Consider the following 19,087-nt stretch of genomic DNA (forward strand, 5'->3'; position numbering starts at 1 on the left):
TTCTTTAGATGTTTGAATTCATTTTCTATATTTTGAAGCCAAGGTATTTTTTTCTCCAATAAAAAGAACCAGGGCTCCCTGGAGAAGTGGTTGATTTCAGAGTTCAGGCAAGGAGAATACAACATGAGCCTGGGGGCATCATATAGTACCAGAAAATAAGAAAGTGCTCAAAAAGGACATAACAGCTAAGCTGAAGGAACCCCCAATGGCCAAATCTGGACAATTTGAGCAACAAAATAATAATGGTAATATCGGATTATAACTTATAAAATAAAATATCCATTAATCCATATTTCTGTAAATATGATAAAATAAATAAGTAAATGGGAGGAAAGAGATGACTTTTCCTTACAGAAGAATTCTAACTAATGAAAATAGAATTAATAAGGGAAATATAAAATCACCACTAGGCCCACATTACAGTAATAATTGTAGTAAGCAAGAGCCACTGATGTTTGAAAAATCAGTGGGCAAAAGTGTGAGAAGAAACAGAACATTTGCATAGCCTCAAAGTATTTTCCCAAAATATTTCTCACACAGATTGAAAAAGCGGTAACTTTACAGTAGAAAAACGGAGCAGATAGCACCTTAACCAAGTGATCAAAGTGGATATCGCCAGCAAGAAGACATATTGACATCATGTACCCCCGACATGATACACAGAGAATATGACATCACTTCTGTGGTATTCAGGCCAACAACAGCATAATCTCAGCTTAACCAGGAGAAAACATCAAATGCAAATTGAGAGACACTCTACAAAATAATAGATCAGTAATCATCCAAATGGTCAAGGCCATGAAAGACAAAGGCTGAAAAACAGTCACAGATTAGAGGAAGCTAAAGAAACACAACCACTAAAGCCATTTGGGATCCTGGAATGGATCCTGGAACAGAAAAAGCACTTTATGAGAAAATCAGCTGAACTTTGAATAGGCGCTACAATTTAATTAATACTCTTAACAGCAATGTTAATTTTGGACTTTTTCATCCTTATGCTACTGGTGTGTAAGTCATTCATATCAAGGAAAGCCAGGGGAAGGGTATACATAAACTCCTCACTATGTCTACAGCTTTTCTATAAGTCTAAACTTATTTTTAAATTAAAAATGTAAAAATATTTCACGCACACGCACACATAGATGTCTGGGGAAATGGAAAGGTCCACATGACCATTTGGCATAGACAGCAGCTACCTCCCCTTAAATGGGTTATGTATTTTCCAGTTTGTCACAATCCCTTCTCTTCCCTACCGTGCTACATGGAGCCACGTTTCATTTGTTTATTGTGCTATAAGCCTGGTTCCCAGAAACATCTGAATTTGGGATTCACTGCTTGATAAAATTGCTAATGGCCTACCTGCTGTTTTCTAAGCAAGCTTTGTCCTCAGCCTTCCCACAGTTCCACATTTGCTCCAGCTGCTCCCTCTGCTCCATCTTCTGCTTTAATTCCAAATCCTTCCTTTCAGTCTTCCCATCAAGATCTAACGTACAAACCGCCTCTTCTGCGGGGGCTCTGTCGTCAGTTGAGTTCACCTGTCTCTCTCCTTTGAACCGATAGAGCATTTGGTGTTCCTGGGGAAATAGCACAATTTTGCATCTATCTCTGCCTCTGCAGCTCCCCCTGCTTATGTGTGCACTCTTTCTCTCCATCAAATAAATGAATAAAATATTTTTTAAAAAAATAAGAGTTAGCTACAAAAACCAAGTCCCAGGCACTGGTATGTTTGTCTATCTCACTTAATTCTTACAACAATTCTGTGAGACAGACAGTATTCTTTCCAGATTTAACAACTGAGGAAAATGAAATTGAGAGGGGTTAAGAAACCCATCCAGGATCACAAAGCTAATATAGGATCAAATCTGAGATCCAAAACCCCAAGTACCATGTTCAGTCCTAGCTACATAAAATTGGCAGGGCCCAAGTGCAAAATGAACATGTGGCCCTTTGTTCAAAAATTATTAGGAATTTAAGACAATGACAGCAGAACATTAAACTAAGTGTGGGGCCCTTCCAAGTGTGGGGTCCTTCCAAGTGTGGGGTCCTCTTGAGCATGGGGTGGTATGTGACTGCACAAGTCATACTCCTGTGAAACTGGCCTCGATTGCGTTGTTTCCAAAACACCAGAGTGTGTTGGAAAGAGAACCCAAGTGAAGGAAAACCTGAGCATTAGCCTTAGGAATGAAAGAGTAAATATGAGACTAATGTACACCCGTTTGGTTCTGCAGAAATGCCATTGTATTTGTACTAATGGTTGCTAATGAGTACAGAGGTCACTAGGAAAATAAAGAATTCTAGAAGCTGAGAAAAAAGAAAAGCCCACCCAGGCACAATCTGCTGGAATATGGAATGCCAATGGACTTTACGCCATAATGGGAGTTTATCGAATTGTTCTGGTTTTTCCATATTCTAGAGAGGCTAATGATGGTCGGGGTTAAAAAAAAATCACTAAAGACCTTTATATATCACACTTATCATAGTTTAAGCTCAGCCACTTTTTAAATCTGTGTTTTAACGTGGACAAATGTATCCCAATTACCGACCACATTAGCAAATACTCTGGAAAAACCTGCTCAGCAAGGAAACTTAACTTTGCTCAAGTAGGAAGAAAGGGTAAGCAGGGAAGAGGAAGTCTGTTGAGTCATGAACTGATCCTTCTCTTAGCTTCTCTTCCCTGTGTTCTTCCTCTGTGCTTTCTGAAGAACAACAGCCTATTCTGTGTTATAGAGACGCCCAACTAAGGGGGCAATGATTTCTGTCCGCTCCTGCCACTTTCAAATACTCAGACGCTGAACCCACTTTCCTGTTTTATTAGCATTTATCTGATGATGCTCAAACACTTCAAAAATAACATTTTCATTTAACAAATGGGAGTGCTGATGCACCCTGGCAACTTCTAATGCACTGTGTACTATTAGCTTACAGCACAATTTCACTTCTTTTTAGACCAAATTTTCACCAGCTCTATGATGAGGATGAATCAATAGATCAAGAACCACATTTATTTGACACCTACTAAATTTTTTTGACAAGTGTGCTGAGGAATACAGAAGGACCTACTTACTATGGGAAATAAGGGACTTCAGGCCTTCCTGAAATGAGAATCCTCAGGCCCTAGGGATAATGTGATGGTAAAGGCCCCTGACATATTGATTAAGCTGGAGGCCTTCCCAACTCCTATAGAATACTAAAGAATACTGAAGAACTTACCCTCAGGTGGAAGATCATTGAAGATGTGGGGTGAGGGATGGTGAGAAATAGAGATTTTGCCACCAAATAGTTATCCATAGGACACCTGGCTGACCTCCAAAACTTGCAATAAGCTTTCTATCAAAGAAGTATTAACCCCAAAGAGCCAGAAAGGCTCTTGTGTAGGTCAAGATGTTCAGTGTAGAGTAATGGAGATGTCACATTAGATTTGGCCATGTCCTTTCCATTTCAAATAAAAATAATTCTATCTCAGGAAAGTGAGTAAATTCAGTGTTGGGTGAGTTGCAATAGAGTGGAGCAGAGCCTGTTGGGAAGTGGGCACATTGGCTAACAGGGTAGTGTAAGTCCCTCAGTCCTGTGGAAGGATGTCCTATAGGATTTCGGCCCTGTTCTGTAGAGAGCACAACTTTGTGGGGATGAAGTAAGTGGGAGAATCTGAGAAATGTTCTCAGACCTCCATTCTGCCTTCTTTCTTTTAGTAACACAATTAGGAATGTGGCAGTCCTCTTGGTGACTGCATTTCCCATCTTCACTTATTTTTCCTCCATCCTGTGAAGAAGTTTCTTTTTTTTCAAATAACAGTTTTATTGAAATATAATTAACATACCCTACAAGTCACCCCTCTGTTGTGTACATTTCAAAGGCACTTAGTACATTCACAAAATTATACAATAATCTGATCACTTTTGGAACATTTCACCACTTGAAAAAGAAAACCCATACCCATTAATAATGACTCTCCTGTTTCCTCTAAATCTATCCCTACCCAAAGCCCCTGGAAACCACTAATTTACATTCTGTTTCTATAGATTTTACATTCTGTTTCCTATAGAAAAGTAAATAGATTTCCATTTGCATGGAATCACATATGTGGTCTTTTGTGGCTGGCTGCTTTCACACAGTTTCATATTTTCAAAGTGCATCTGTGTTACAGCATAAGTCAATACTTCATTCCTTTTTATTTATTATTTTATTTATTTATTCATTTATTAATTGGGGGGGGGGGTAGGGGGAGAGAGAGAATCTCAAGCAGGCTCTATGCCCAGCACAGAGCCAGACAAGAGGCTTTATCTCATGACCCTGAAATGATGACCTGAGCTGAAACCAAGAGTTGGATACTTAACCGATTGTGCCACCCAGGTGCTCCTCATTCCTTTTTTTTTTTTTTTTTTTTTTTTAGATTTTATTTATTTATTCATGAGAGACACAGAGAGAAAGGCAGAGACATAGGCAGGGGGAGAAGCAGGCTCCTTGCTAGGAGCCTGATGTGGGACTTGATTGCAGGACCTCAGGATCATGGCCTGAGCCAAAGGCAGATGCTTAACTGCTGAACCACCCACATGCCCTGTTTCTGAATATTGTTTCATTCTATGGATATGCCATATCTTAAATTTATCCATTCATCAGTTGATGGACACTTGAATAGTTCCCAATTTGAGGCTATTATGCATAATGCTGCTATGAAAATTCATCTATAAATTTTTGCATGAACATGTTTTCATTTCTCTTTGGGGTGTGTGTATATGTATATATACACATGTAGGCATATACATACACACACACATACTCAGAACTATGGGGCCATAAAGCAATTCTAGGTTTAATCTTTTGAGGAACTGCCAAGGTGTTTTCCAAAGTATCTACAAGCATTTTATATTCTCAATTTCTCCATATTCTCATCAACATATGTGATCTTTTTATTACAGTTGTCCTAGTGAGTGTGACTCTTAGTCTTCCTACTGCTTTCTGGCCTCCAAAGTTCATTAGTTAGCTGTTCATTTTATTGAGGATCTCTTATATGTAATGAGCCATTTTTCTCTTGCTGTTTTCAGATTTTTCTCTTTAACTTTTGACAGTTTGATGTATCTGTTTGTGAATCTCTTTAAGTTTATTCTTCTTGAAATTCATTGAGCTTCTTGGCTGTACAGATTAATGTTTTTATCAAATTTGGAAAGTTTTAAGCCATTACTTTTTCAAATATTCTCTCTGCCCTTCTCTCTCTCTCTCTCTCTTTCTCTCTCACCTCTCCTCTCCTTCTGGGACTCTCAGCACTCATATGTTGGTAGGCTTGATGCTGTTTCACATATTTAGGCTTTGGTAATTTTTAAAAACCTTTTTCTTTTGTTCCTTGAACTGGAAAACCTTGGTTGACTTACCTTCAGGTTCACGGATCCTTTCTTTTGCCAGCCTAAATCTTCTTTTGAGCCCTTTGAGTAAATTTTTCATTTTAGTTATTATAGTTTGCAACTATGAAATTTCTATTTGGTTCTGTTTTATGATTTCTATTTCTTGATAGTCTCTACTTACTGAGATATTATTATTTTCATACATGTCTTTAATTCCTTAGAAATCATTTTTCTTGGGCACCTGAGTGTCTCATTTGGTTGAGTGTTCGACTCTTGGTTTCGGCTCAGGTCGTGATCTCATGGGTTGTGGGATCAAGCCCCATGTTGGGCTCCATGCTCAGCAAGGAGCCAGCTTGAAGATTCTCTCCCTCCACTCCTCCCCTAGCTTGCTCTCTCTCTAACTCTCTCTAAAATAAATAAATCTTTTTTAAAAAGAAATTTTTTCTTGATTCTTTGAATATATTTGTAATAGTGGATTTAAAATTTTTATACAATAAGTCAAACATCCTACTAGAGACAAGAGCAATTACAATTGACTATTATTTTCCTATGAATGGTCCATATTTTTCTGCCTCTTTGCATAATTTGTAACTCTTTGTTAAAAACTGGATATCTCAACTAATATAATGTGACAACTCTGGAAATCAGATTCTTTTCTTTCCCATGCCAGAGTTTGTTGTTGTTTGTTGCTGTAGGTTCTTTCTGGCCCTTCCCTCTTTCCGAGGCTAAGCCATCCCCTTTTGCCCTGCCATATCATCTGACATCGCTAAATCATAGATTACTATGTTGAAGGGCAGGGTCAATGAGGGGCAATTGCAGAATGGAAACTTTGGTTCTACTTATGAAATATTTCTTAGTGCCTCTTTTTGGCATCGGGGTTTTAAAAGTAACCATAGGCATTTCTATGGAAACAAAAGAAAACACAGGTTAATCGGAGCAAATTATAAGCTTAGTATCTGAGTCCTGAGTACTGCCAGTGGGAGGATTTTTAGATGTTGAGCTCAAAGTATTCTCAGATGGGGTGGAGGCAGGCAGCAGCAAGCTGAGGAATTTTTCTGGTTTGTAGTTCAAATGTTCCTGGTGATCCTTTTGAGTGGTCCACAATCCAAGCCAAGAGAATGAGAGAAAATTGGAAATCTTAGTTTGGAGAGTCATAGCCAGATATTCAAGAAAAACCAGAGGAATTCAGGATCCAGTCCAGTTTTATAAGCAAACAACAAACACTCAAAAACAATTAATCAGACCTAGAATTTAACATCCACAAAAGTAGGTTTTTAAAAGATAATTTTTTCTCTCTAAATTCACCCTCATTTTTATCAAAGATAGCCAAATTAATACTAGTTTGTTAAAAAAAAAAGTCTACTTTTAACAAACTTGGCCTAATTATTTACATTAGTGCAGTAAGAACAGGAATCAGCCATATAGATTTTTTTTATAAGACTTTTTTTTTTTAATTTTATTTTATTTATTTATGATAGGCACACAGTGAGAGAGAGAGAGAGAGGCAGAGACATAAGCAGAGGGAGAAGCAGGCTCCATGCACCAGGAGCCTGACGTGGGATTCGATCCTGAGTCTCCAGGATCGCGCCCTGGGCCAAAGGCAGGCGCCAAACCGCTGCGCCACCCAGGGATCCCATAGATTTTTTTTTAATCTGCTTTGCTGCAACTTTTTATAAGAGATTTCAGATTGAACTTTTAATAGCCTCTCAAGGCCAGAAGCCAAGCCAAATACTTGCCATCAGATTTGCCAGCAATCCTCGTAGATTTGGGTGAATTCCTCTCTTCTCAAGGCCCCTAAAATATCCTAAGGTTCCTGCACCTGTGACATTCTTTATTCACCTGGTAAGGCTGCTGGGAACTCTGGAAACAAGGTATCAGGCATACATTTCCAACGGGCTCTATTGGTTCTATACAGTCAACCTTAGTTCTTTAAAGCTGTCATATCTGAGTCTATGCATATCTCTCAAATAGGACACACCAGTCAAAGCCTTGGTAATATAACTAATGTTTTCAGTGGTGTCCTGTGACAAGGAGAAGAGATGCTCATTGAGCTTATGCAAATAACTATAACTACCATGGAAGAAAGAACACTCCCGGAGTTTCTGATTTCTGGAGAGTTCAATCAGGGTGAAAAGACAAATGTTTCCACTTGTTTACAAAGGAGTATTTCATCAAATTTCTGTAAGTCATAGATATCTTAAGAGAAAAAATTTTCTTAAATCCAAAAGAGCAAATATTACAGAACCTGCAATGTTTCAAGCAAGAGTGATATAAATTATAATCATACTTCTCAATTCATTTTGCCTCATGTTACTAATTCTTGTTGTTCAAATGCAGTTCTTCCATTAGTTCTGGAATTTCTTAGTTTAGTTTTATGATCTTAAAGATACCAGAAACCTGTATTTGCCAAGAGTCTTTTCCATGAGTCTCCTTGAAACTGAAACACACATGGAAGAGTATCAGAATGAAACAACAACTATAAATGACAAAAGACAAAAAATGGTCATGGTTAAAAATCTGAGGGGGGTTGATTATAATGCAGTTAACAATGATATTTGGTTATTTTTGTGACACAACATTTCAATAATTAGAATTATATGTGATGACATTATATCATTATATCATAATAGGACATATTAAAAGTTTAAGAATTTCAGGACACCTGGGTGGCTCAGTGGTTGAGCGTCTGCCTTTGGTTCAGGGTGTGATGCTAGGTCCAGGATTGAGTTCTGCATCAGGCTCCCTGTTAGAACCTGCTTCTCCCTCTGTCTATGTCTCTGCCTCTCTCTGTGTGCCTCTCATGAATAAATAAATAAAATCTTAAAAAAAAAAAGTTTAGGAATTTCATATAATTTCTAGAACAGTTCTAGCATTTATCCTCACGATAAGCTAGGAAGGCTTGTCATCATTTGTTTGACAATGTTTCCCAAGTAATTTAACAAACAAAATAAATGAGCCTAACTTCATTTAGATTTTGAATTTTGGGGAAGTTGGTTAAAAACCTCATAAGGCCTCATAAAAACCTCATGTGCCTAAGTAGGATTAACAATTATTATAAAACTCAATATTTAATTATCTATTTAACCAAGCTGGCAATAAGAGATTCTACAGTTTTTACAGTTGTTAGCAAAATTTAGCTCCCTTAATATTGAAAATTTTTAACTTTCTTAAGAAATCAAAGACCTAATAAAGGCAAAACATAAAAAAAAAAAAAACCTTTATTTTTCCTGGGCAGATAAAGAAAAATACTTAGTTTATAATTTCTTATCAAGGGCAGACCAACAATCCATGAAAACTTTGTCTTTTTAACAGAAAGAAAAAATAAATTCCAATCTTATACCAGTGTACTTTTAAAACTCACTCATTCCCATCATAGTCCTGACCATGCATAAATTTTTTTTCCAAAGATTCCACTTCACAAACTTTCTACAACATTCTTTTTCATTCAGATTTTGTCCTAAGTTTTTCCTCTCTAAAAAACCAATTCCATTTCAGGACAAAACTAGTTTCTTTGCCCTCAGCAAAAATATCTCCTCATTTCTTCTGTGTTTCCTAAACATCTCCTACTTTCCCTACATGCAGAGTTGCTTTCCTTATCACTTCTCACAGTCTTTTTTTTTTTTTTTTGAAAGTAGGCTCCATGCCCAGCATGTAGTGCAAGGCGGGGTTTGAACCCACAACCCTGAGATCAAGGCCCGCACTGAGATCAAGAGTTGGATGCTTAACTGACTGAGCCACCCAGGCGACCTCATTTCTAGCAGTCTTAATTACATTTATCAAATTTTAACTCCTAGAAATTTTAGTTTCCAATGAAAACTAAGTAGTAACCAATTGTGAAGTGTGTTACACCAGAATTCTTAGATTGGCAAATTCTGAATACGTGTTTTTTTCATAGTACAACTTTCAGTAAAGCATAAAATGTTTACTAAGAGATCCAAGCATCTTGAGTTTCTCTGTAATAAGACAAAAGCTCACAAACTTATGTTTAGTAATTAACATTTTAGTATTTTATCTTATTTGGAAAAGACTTAGATATCCAATGAATTCAACATGATTTTTCGTCTAACAGCAAAGCTTCATAGTTTCAGGTTACCAAAGATTTTGAAAGCTATTTAAAAGTTTACCTATAAACCCTGTTATTTAACCTACTTGCTCTTAACAATTACTCATGAAAAATTCAAGAGTCAGACAAAACTAACCATCATTTTAGGTCATCTTTTTGCTGACAAGTTGCAAAAGAGAGAACATGAACTTATTTAGTAAACCTTGGTAGAATAAAAGTTTTATATTTAATGCTGATAAGTTCTAAAGACACGTTTATTTTAGTTAAATCAACTATTGAATTAGCTTAAATGCCAAGTATGTTGTACCTGTGTCTCCTAAAGGGTCAATCAGTTTGATCCTCACTGTCAATTTCACCTGGGGCTCTGATGAGGAAATCTGAAGTGCATGGTTCAAGTCCAAGAGAGCCCCTGTGCTCCTTCACTTTCTGTAGGAGGTAGTTCAGTTTGAACCTCATAACGAGGAGGCCCTACAGCTTGGGGTGCCTCCCAATAGTGAAGGCGGGAGGAGCAGGAGCCAACAGCTGGAGGCACCAGCTATGATACAAGAGCTGGCTGTGGGAGCCGTTCGCAGGTGGTGGTGTGGGAACACGAGGAGGCAGAGGGGCTGCTGGCCTTGCCAGAAGCATATTCAAAGTTTGGACTAACATTCCTTTATCTCTGAATCCTGTCTCTCCCTCCTGTAAGACAGGTTTTTTTCTCCATTTGCTTTTCAGCCCTCTGCGCAATTTATTCAAAAATCTGTCCTAAAGCTTTCTTTGAAAACAGAAGTATTCCTTATCTTCCCAGGCAAACGTTCAGAAAGAACACAAAACAAACAAAACCATGATTAAAGAAGCCCAAAGAACCTCTGTGAACCTTCATTCCTCTTCAAGAATCAGGGGTTTCGCCAACTGAACCAAATAGCTTATTTTCCAGTTTCTCCCTTAAAGTCAGAGTTTCCCCAACTGAACCAAACAGCTTTCTAGGACATTCCCTATTTGGAGGCAACTGAATGGGAGGAAGAAAGCTACAAGTTGCTAATATTTAGGGAGAGAACATTAAAAGTCTTTTACAGAACAAATCTAACACTGCTGGGTGCATCCAAAGCTGTAGCAACAAACAAACCAAGCACAAATGAACTGATCCACAAACAAACCAGGTACAGGGCCAACAACTATTGCCCTCTCCAACGAGGTCCGGGAGACAAATGCAAACAAAGTAGTTTCTCCCCAAGGAAAAGTCCAAAGGGCGGGGAAGGGAGTTCCCGGCTGTACAGGCCGCAGCGACTTCCCGAACCTTGGAGGCCAGCGACCTGCGGAGGTCTGGGCGCTGCTTGTCCTGCCAGCCAGATGCAGGGGCAGCAGGTGCAGCTCCCGGAAGTCAGAGAGGCCCCCAAGGCATGCTCCTGGCAGCTGCTGCAACCTGGAGAATCCCGATGGGAGGCCGGCAGGCCATGACCTGCTCATGGATAGGTGACCAAATGGTAACTTGGCCCAAGCTTCTTCTGTTTGCCCCCATGACAGGCCAGTTAGTCAAGACTCAAGATGTTGGGGTCAGGTAAGTACTTTGTCCAAAAAGCCAGCACACCGAGGAGGTGGTGGACCATTGTTCCAAAGAACCATCTCCTAGACCATGAGATTTAAGCTTCTTTTATGTGAGGAAGAGTGGGGGAGGAGAGGGAGTCAGAGTCAAAAGATAGCTGATATCCCAAGATACCTAAAGAAGGCTATCGTAACTCCTGTGTCCTCAGTCAGTAGGTCTTCACCTACAGGAACCTGGTCTTGTATTTCCTGTAAAGCTAGCATAGTCATTTCTATATGTACTTCCTTATCTCCTCAGGGTGAGGTAGGTTTCTGGTAGGAGCAGTTTTTTCAAATCTTAGCTGTAACCTGCCTATGTGCCAGGTTAGGCAGAAGTTTCTAAGTTGCGAAGTTTCTCCCTGTTACACAAAGGAATATTACTCAGCCATAAAGAAGAATGAAATCATCACTTCTTGGTCTTTTGGCTAAGATCAAGTGAAAGAAGAATGAAATCTTGCCATTTATAACAATATGGATGGACCTAAAGGGTATCACGCTAAGTGAAATAAGTCAGAGAAAGACAAATACCATATGATTCTGTTTATATGTGGAATCTAAAAAAGAAAACAAATGAACAAATAAAAAATGGAAATAGACTCATTAATACAGAAAAGAAACTGGTGGTTGCCAGAAGTGGGGGACGGGGCAAAATACGTGATGGGATTAAGAGGTATGAATTTCTGCTATAAAATAAATAAGGCACAGGGATGAAACGTACAGCATAGGGAATATAGTCAATAACATTGTAATAACTTTGTATGGTGACGGATGATAAGTACACTTATAGTGAGCATATAGTAATGGCATACAATTGTCTAATCACCATATTGTTCACCTAAGACTGCTATAATATTGTCTGTCAGCTATACTTTAATTTAAAAAAATGTTGAGAGTACATCTCTTTCCCTTTGGACATGGATGTACAGTTTACCAAATCAATTGCATGTGTCCTAAAACCTGGCTGCTTTGCCATTAGGGAGAAGCAAGCTTTTTCATTGTAAATAAAGGAGAAATTCGGCTTTGAAAGAGAAAAAAATGCTTCACCGCCTCAATTGTTAATTTTGCTGAAGTCTTCAATAAAAACAAAATAAAATGTAAATCAATATCTTCATGAAGAGGAAAAGGAGCTAGAACCAAGCCGTCCTGGACAAGGAGATTGGTGGATATTGCTTGAGCTGAAATGCATTGGCTCAGATTTAACGTATCGATTAAGCACAGCTCAGTGCCTTCAGCTGGTAAGAATCAAAGCATAAGGCTAAACACTAAATTAGCTGTGTGCCTGTACCTCACAGCAGAGCCAAAATGAGGCAGCGTTTTTTATCCCTGCACCTCCCGTTGCCTGCCAAAAAGAATTCAAAGCAAGGAAAAATATGCCTCCCGTTGTTTGGGGGAGGTACAAGATACATTTAAAAATTGATTTATGCTTTAATCGCTCTTGAAGCTTCATTATTCCAAGTATAAGTATGAAAGACCGTCTGATCCAGCAGACTTATTTGTTAATGCACCAATGGTAGCAACAGATGTGCTGTTTTTCATCTATGACCTGATCCGCTAGCTGATTCATCTGCTTCCGTTTTCATTTTCCTGTCATTGATTTATTAATGATGTCTTACTTATCTGTGGTTCTTTTATGGGGTGGGCTTCCTCTGGCATGGTCTCAAGAGAGACGTTCTGTACCTTCCCCCAGCATCAAAAACCCAACCCCCTTCTCCGGTGTTCTTTATCACCGCTCCAGAGATTAGAGACTTTAATCATTTAGTAACTGAAATAACCTCCATGGCTTGCAGAGTTTATGGCCAATTTGTCTTCAGCACACAGGATTCAACTGCTTTTTCTTGCTAAGGAATGGGCTATGCTTGTTATACTGCTTCTCTGCACCGTGGGCAGTCGATGTGCTGTCTGTAGACCCATTGCAAATACTGCATGGCTCTGGGCAGTTTAGGACTGTGAGGCATGACTTAACATGACCCAGAGAACACATACTTACATGCCTTGGGGCTATTAACATTTTGAGTTGTGTAGAGAGTTGGTGTGGGTCTTAGCTCCAAGCAGCAAAGACGGGAAGGTAGACAAGAAGGTTAAAAGCCATTTGCAAGAAGATAAGTAGGGTTGTCCATCCCAAACACCAAATGGACTCTTTTTGTTTTCTATGTTAGGAGGAAAAAAAGATAAAAATGATTTTGGGATGTTTGGAATCTTGGGACTCCTAGAAAACCTATGATGTTGTGTCATTGGGGCTTACAAATGCATATTTCGCTTTGTTTCACCCATGGATCTGAAAGTAATTTTTTGGCATACAGTGAAGGTTTCTAAACTTCCATATATGTTAGTAGGTAGGTTGGGGGTATTAGGCGTCAAGATTCTCTGTCCAGATCTCCTTCAAGCACTCATTCTTCACTTCACACTTTGTGCCAGAGGCTGGCAGTTTTCAGCTAAGTCCTTTTCTGGGACTGGCTCTGGGCTAAGGAGAGCCAGCTACCTTGTTCAAGGTCATGCTTCCTTCCCAGGGACAGCCTTTACTGGCTGACTATGTGATGCAGGGCACAAAGGCCTGGCCTTCGTTCCTGTTTGAGATTACCCTGCAGGACTATCCCAGTGCGGAGCTCCTGCGGGATCAGATGAGGCCTCTGGTATGACCTCATAACAAGTCATGTTCCCTCTCTGCCCGGTATGACTTCCTTTGCTCCCTACACAAGGGTTGAACCTAAGAGCACTTCCATTCCCTCCTAAGCTTTCTGTGGGCAAATCTCAGTATCAGACTTTGCTTCCCAGGGAACCAGACCTGCGGCAGCTGGTACTAAGAGTGATGAGGCTAAGTGTGAAAGCCAGAGGGATTCCTTAGCAGCATATGAAGAGATTCATCCATAGTTGGAGGGCAGAAACGGTAAGGTACAAACCCAGGGCTTCTTTATTGAAGTAGCAGAGCTGCAGAGAAGTCTGGGTGTTCAGCCTACACCGGTCTGCTCTGCCAAGGCCAGGACTGGGGTCTTGAGACATGGGGTAGGTATGCCTGCCTGGGTTGATGTGCTAGAAAAATGTGAATTCCCAGATTCTTAGGAATGCTGTGGGCCCACAGATGTGGCCCATTCCTCCATGTTAAAGGCTAGTGCTAAGGATGGTGCCAAGGTTTCTGCATTGTAAGGCAACACACTCCTCCTCCCCAAATGCCACTCACAGCTCTTAACCCATAGACAAACAGGGAGGGTCAAGTTCCACCATCATTTGTCAGGGAAAGGGCTGGTCTGGTAAAAGAAGAAAGGCCTATGCTCCGAGGGCACAGTAGGAACTGGCTAACATGCACAATTAATAGGACTGGATCCCGAGAGTGCTACGGCAGTGGGGGCAGAATATAAATTTGGATAAGGGAGAGTTTATGGATATGGAAATGCTCTCCAGTGATGGAGAATGTAAGGACACAGGGAAATGGATTGGCATGCTGCCAGGATGGCTCTTGGAGCTTGGAGAAATTGATGGCTCATACCATTCAAAGTGGAAGTGCCAGAACCACCGTGGAAGATGGCAGAAGGCAGGACCAGGAGACTCAAAGAAGTGGGCATGCAGTAATGGATATTCTGTGTATGGCCAGAAACTCCTTGGCAGATGCTGCTCTCCAGAACCTGGGTACTCACACACTGGGCCAAAGGGAATGCCCAAACATTTCTGACACTGGTGCATGCAGAGTCAGAACTGATTGTGATACTTGGGGAGCCCCCTATAGAGTGTGGAATGTGGTGAGGGGAGCCAAGTGACAAATGACTCCTTGGTCAGGTCCAACTTTCAGTGTGTGCCAGCATCACAGGCCTACCAGGTAGTCTCTGCCACAGACCTGGAATGTACAATTGGAACAGATATAATTGGTAGTTGCCAGAACACCCATGTTAGCTCCTTAGCTTTGAGGTAAGAGCTCTCATCATGGTGAGGAAAGCCAAACAGAAATTACTACCTTTCCCCACAGGCCAAGATAGTAACTTAAAAAAAACAACTTTACAACCAAGGAGGAATGGTGAAGTTAGTACTGTCCCTAAAGACCTGAAGAATGCAGGGGGTACAGGGTGGTTCCCATCATAGCTCCATTAATGAACCAGTCTCTCCCCTACAAAAGCCAGACAGATCTTCAACAATGAGGCACTGGGGTTGCTGCAAATTCAAGGGAGTAGTAGCCCCAACTGTGGATGTTGGGCCACATGTGGTATCTTTCCTACAGCAAACCAACCTGGTCTTGGTACATGGTTTGTGGCTGCTAATGTGTGCAGTGTGCTTTTTAATTGCAGTCTGAAAGGAAAACCAAAAAGAGTTCACAGTCACTTTGGACGGATCAGAGATTGCATTTATGGTCTTCTCCCAGGACCATGTTGGCCCTTCTACCCTCTGTCAGATGAGATGGAAGTAGCACATCTGGGGTTGTGCGCCAACAGGGCCAGAGAGTTCAGTGTGCTCATGAGCAGGTGGCCCAGATCCCCATGTCATCCACAGATGATATCATCTCAACTGTATGAAGGATTCCCTTATGGCCACCTGACAACAAAAAGTAAATGTAGAGTTGCTCAGTATACAGGTACAACCTAGAAATCCTCATAATAGGCTGAGCTTTGTGTGATTCACCTGCCTATCCACATTAGGCAGAAAGAGGGTGCTCTGAGGTTAGAGTATAGATGGAGTCATGGATGGGGGGAATGTTTACCTGGTTAGTCAGGAGCCTGGCAGTGGGGGGAGATAAGCAGACAGGGCAAGGACGAAAAGGAGGAGGAGCCAGCTGGAAGAGAGATTGCCTAGTGAAGATGGGGCATCAGCCTCCAGGATGTGGGGTGTATACCCTGAACCAACAACTATTCAATGGGTGGCTCAGTGGTTGAGCGTCTGCCTTTGGCTCAGGTCATGATCCCAGAGTCCCAGGATCAAGTCCCCCATCGGGCTCCCTGTGTGAAACCGGCTTCTCCCTCTTCCTATGTCTCTGCCTCTCTCTCTGAGTCTCTCATGAATAAATAAATAAAATCGTAAAAAAAAAAAAAAAAAAAAAAAAAACCAACTCAACCACAACCATTCAGTAGCAATGCAGAAGTGTAAAGGTCTGGCCTGCTCACCCCATAATAACTCTGCAGGGCCATCCAGCCCCAAAGCTCACTGTGGGATTAGCTGCGGCTTTTCTTGGGATTATATCACTGTCCAACCGCTGCCCAGTCCTGCTTCCTTCACTCCTCCACAGGCACTGATACTGCCCTCCAGCAAACCACCTGCATCAAACCAATAGAATACACAGCACTGGGAACCCAGACAGAGAAGTGGAAGTGGCTCCACTTTTTTTTCAGTATCACTGACCTACTTAGAGAATTTGTGGTTTTTTGGCCCCGCAGCCCTAAAGCTCTGCATTCTGTGGTTTAGAGATTCCCGGGGGAAAGTGCTTCCACCATAGGACATGGCAAGCACCCCACTAAACCTTGGACTATGGCTTTCACCCAGTTACTGCAGGCTTCTTATGCCAAGAAGCCAGCAGACACAGAGAGAAGTCACTTTTCTAGGCAGGTAATTGACACTCTTCATCAGGAGGACGTAAGGCTGCTGTCATATGACGGGGGCAAGAGAGACATGATATGGCCTCCAGGTAATCTCTTGTTTCCTGATACACCCTTGCCCAATTTTGATGGTAAGTGGACAGGTGTAGCATCCATGATTCAAGAAGTGCTTGGTGATAAGGAGCTCAGGGGATGAGGGCATGGGCCACCCACAAAGGCCAGCCGCAGTGGCAAGAGTTAAAGTTCACGCTACTAAGTTTGGTCTTAAAAGCTTCCCCCCCCCCCCAAAAAAAAAGCTTTTCTCTTTAAAAGGGGGCTTTCAGTATCTTGGATGAACTGCCTCCAAACCGTAGTGCATGAAGGGAGGGGATGGGAGCAGTATGAAGCCTGGGCTGCGGAGGGTGCCCTGTGCCCTGTGCCCTGTCCCCTGTCCCCTGTCCCCATCACCACCTCCACACCTGCTGCTCCTCCTCACTCCCTCTGTGTTGCAGGATGACTGGCTTCAGCTGAGTCCCTCTCCAGGACTTGCTGTGAAGAGAGCCATGAAGAGAGCCACCTGGACCAAGGTCAGATCGCCTCTCAGGCAGCCCACATTCAGTGACTGGCCATGCAGGAGGATGAAGATCTGGTCCCCCCACCCCGATTCAGGGCAACTCTGCAGAGCCAGCCCGGCCTTGGGGCTCCCTGGGAGAGGAACGGAGAGCGGCTTTGTGAACGCATGGCAGCTGAGCTTCTTCCACTGCCAATCCTGCCTCCCTCACTCCTCTGCCGATGGCAACCTCCCCCCCTCCATAAATCACCTGCATGCAATCTCCGTCTTAGGTTCTGTTTTCTTCAGACCCCACCTGAGACCACTGCCGTGTGTATTTTCATAACTGGCATTTTTATTTACAAAGCCCCATATGACTTTTAGCCTGACAGGCAGGCTAGTGTAAGCTAAGCCAATAGGGAACCTGGAAAAAAGAAAGGAGCTATTATCTGGCCTGTCACCTAATAATTCAGTGGCCAAGTCTTGTGTGAGCCACAGGCCCTGTTTATCCTTGAAGTTCAAGATCAGCATCTTCCTGAGGGAGAGGCAAGCGGTCGACAGTGGGATCAGCGGCAGTGGGATCAGCGAGTTTTCTCTGCACTCCCCCCACCTTTCTCCTGCCCCACCCCCACCACCAGCCGGTCTATAGTAGGGGTGGTGAGAAGGAACAGAAAAGAGAATTTAAGAAACAGCAGCAATCAGAGGTTGACAAGAAGATTGCTAACCAGCCGCCCAGCCCTGAAGGCCAGGTTCTGTGCACATGTTCTTCTCCCCTCCTCCAACATCCCACACAGAGCTCCGAGCTCCTGCAGAAATCCCCGAGCAGACTTTTCCAGCACATTCCACCTCCTTAAATTCAAGTGTACGACTAGCCACCTTTGTGTTCAGGAATATATCAGGTCAGAAACCTAAAAGACCTCTCATGAGAACCCAAACCTCTTCTCCCCAGCCTGGTAACATGGAGAGCTGATGGCCTGCTCGCAGCCTGCCTCTCCTGCCGCCTGTCTGCAGAAGCCTGTCTGTCCCTGGGGAGCTCCGCTGTGCCAGGGCTCCTCCAAGGCTTGGAAGAGCTGGGATGTTTATGGCCTCGTGTCTGGGTCTTCTCTGTGGTGCTGGGTTTTCTTTAGGAGTCTTCAGGGAGCCCTGAACAGACATGGTGCATCCTCTCCGGTGGACCCCTTCTGACTTCTGTGCTTTGATTCATTTGCTCTGATTCGGTTCATAATGTTCACTTTGTTTCCTCCCTTCCTTGGCCATCTCCTCAGATCCATCTCTCATTAGCTGCCCGCCTCCACTTTGGGGCCAAGCATGTGCAAGGCTAAACCCCGGGGTTAAATGTTACGGGGACTTTTTTAACTGTCTCCATTTTTAATTCCAGGCTCACTTAATTGAATCCGGAAGTGAAATGTTGATGGTGATGGGAACCTAGCAGCCTTAAGACTGGAGAAAGGATGTGAAATTCAAACTCTTGCAGCTTCTTGCCGGAAAAAAAAAAAAAAAAAAAAAAGGAATGAAGCCAACATCGTTGGAAATGCCTTTTACCCTGCCACCAGCTCTGCCCAGCTGCAGGGACTGATGGTTCCCAATGGGGAGGTCCTACCAGAGGCTGTCTCTAAGCCACTCAGAACAAGCTGAGTTTAGGCAGGATCCCACATCGAGCGCACATGTAATTTAGAATTAGGTTCTTAAGCTTGGTGGCTGCTGCTGGAGGAGTCACAGTTTACTGAAGTAACTTTCTTTGTGCATGTGTTCCATGTAGCAAGGGGCTGTTGTCCTGGTTCATGAACTTCTCTTTCCTCCTTGGCCTGGAGCTGACATGAACCCCAGCCCCCTACTTTGGCTCCATGACCATCTACTTACCCCTTTCTCCTTACAGAGCTGCATACTGTTTTTATATACACGCCTACCTCCTTCTACCCCAGCTTGAAGCTGCTGTGCTTCAATCGCATAGACTCCATTACTTCTTACAAGGCATTGCTATTATCCATGTGCTAAGGAATATTCTCTCCATCCAGAGATATCATCCACCAGTTAGACGATTTGGATAGTAATGCCATCTCCAGGGGACCCAAGCTTCCCGTGTTCCCAA

Source organism: Vulpes vulpes, chromosome 6 (genome assembly GCF_048418805.1).
Source record: "Vulpes vulpes isolate BD-2025 chromosome 6, VulVul3, whole genome shotgun sequence".
In the NCBI taxonomy this organism is placed as follows: Eukaryota; Metazoa; Chordata; class Mammalia; order Carnivora; family Canidae; genus Vulpes; species Vulpes vulpes.